The sequence below is a fragment of the Mandrillus leucophaeus genome, unplaced genomic scaffold (genome assembly GCF_000951045.1).
Source record: "Mandrillus leucophaeus isolate KB7577 unplaced genomic scaffold, Mleu.le_1.0 Scaffold160, whole genome shotgun sequence".
NCBI lineage: Eukaryota > Metazoa > Chordata > Mammalia > Primates > Cercopithecidae > Mandrillus > Mandrillus leucophaeus.
In genome coordinates this window covers 2,145,902-2,147,657 of record NW_012101588.1, presented here as the reverse complement: position 1 = coordinate 2,147,657, position 1,756 = coordinate 2,145,902, and the positions used below count along the sequence as shown (strand labels likewise).

General features: G+C 41.3%; 1 protein-coding gene and 1 long non-coding RNA gene across 3 annotated transcripts in view; one reads left to right on the top strand and one right to left on the bottom strand.

Moving 5' to 3' along the window:
* Positions 1–1,756, top strand: part of LOC105536545 — a 34,340-nt gene that overhangs the window by 6,371 nt on the left and 26,213 nt on the right. The window lies entirely within an intron of this gene.
* The window catches only part of RSPH3 (radial spoke 3 homolog (Chlamydomonas)), a 23,466-nt gene that overhangs the window by 18,018 nt on the left and 3,692 nt on the right, over positions 1–1,756 (bottom strand). The window lies entirely within an intron of this gene.

Sequence of the window (1,756 nt, the reverse complement as noted above, 5' to 3'; positions counted from 1 at the left end):
ATCTCTACTAAAAATACAAAATTAGCCAGACCTGGTGGCCTGCACCTGTAATCCCAGCTGCTCCGGTGCCTGAGGCATGAGAATGGTTTCAGCCCAGAAGGCAGAGGTTGCCGTGAGCTGAGATCAGGCTACTGAACTCCAGCCTGGGAGACAGAGAGAGACTTTGTCTCAAAAAATAAATAGATAAATAAATAAAATAAAATATTAATTTCAGGGATCAGAATGATTGCTAGTAAAAAATACAAAAACAGTTGATATTTTCATTCAAAGTTATTTAAATGGTATATTGTTTATAGCTAAGAAACTAAACATTGCCCTACACCAACAACAGTATTCTATGGGAAATGATTCTGAGTGGGGTATAAGTTGCTTTTTTGTCATATATTGAAGCCACAATTGAACATTCTAACATGTTTCATTGCTTGTATTAATTGATCTCTGGGCAGTGTTAGGCCCAGTTGGCCACTCCTTCACTGAAGCATTCTCTTTCCTAGGCCTCTGTGTTACCACCATAATCTTCTGATTGTTTTTCTACTACTTCTCTAATGCCTTTTTCTTAGCCTTTGTTTGTAGTTCCTCCCATACTGCAGGATTTCCTCCAGGCTCAGCCTTCTCTTGTCCTTAGTCGACCTCATCCATTTTCAAGACTTCAATTATGATCCATATACCTAAAACTCCCAATTTTTATGTAGCCAAGAACTCTTCTCTCAACTCTAGGCATATCCAGTTGCCCAACGACATCTCACTATGTTATCTGGAAGGCAACCTCAAAATGGAACTAATTATTACTCTCCCATTCCAACTCATTACTTCTTCAGTGTTTCCTATTTGATTAGATGGTACTACTAACCACGTAGTTGCCTTAAAATAACACATTTATTCTCAGAATTCTGCAGTTCAGATGTCCAAAAGGGGTGTCAACAGGGCTGCACTCCTCCTGGAGGTCCTGGGGAGAATGTTTCTTTGCCTTTTCCAGGCTCTAGCGACTGCCCTCATTCCCTGGCTTGTGGTCGCCTTCCAGTCAGCATTTGTGTGATTCTGACCTTTGCTTCTAATGACACATCTCCTTCTATGACTCAGACTCCTATGCCTTCTTCTTTCACGTTTTTTTTTCTTTTTTTTTTTTTTTGAGATGGAGTCTCGCTCTGTTGCCCAGGTTAGAATGCAGTGGCATGATCTCGGCTCACTGCAAGCTTCGCCTCCCGGGTTCACACCATTCTCCTGCCTCAGCCTCTGTTGTACCTGGGACTACAGGAGCCCACCACCATGCCCAGCTAATTTTTTTTTTTTGTATTTTTTTTAGTAGAGACTGGGTTTCACCACGTTAGCCAGGATGGTCTCGACCTCCTGACCTCGTGATCCACCCGCCTCGGCCTCCCAAAGTGCTGGAATTCCAGGCGTGAGCCACCGCACCCAGCCTTCTTCTTTTACTTTTAAGACTCCATTGTGATTCTACTGGGTCCACCTGGATAAGCCAGGCTAATTTCCCATCTCAAGATCTCCCATGTCAAGATCCTTAATGTAATCACATCTCAAAGTCCATTTTACCACATAGCATGTTCACAGGTTCTGAGGACGAGGAAGAGGACATCTTTGGGGAATCATTATTCTGCCCACTATAGTGATTTTAAACCTTATTTGATCTGAGTTAAAAAAAAAAATGTTCTAAGGTATATTCTAAGGTTTTAATTCATTTGCATTAAAATGTTATTTTATTAGAAGGGCTATACATCCTTTACCAAAGGATTTGTAAAAT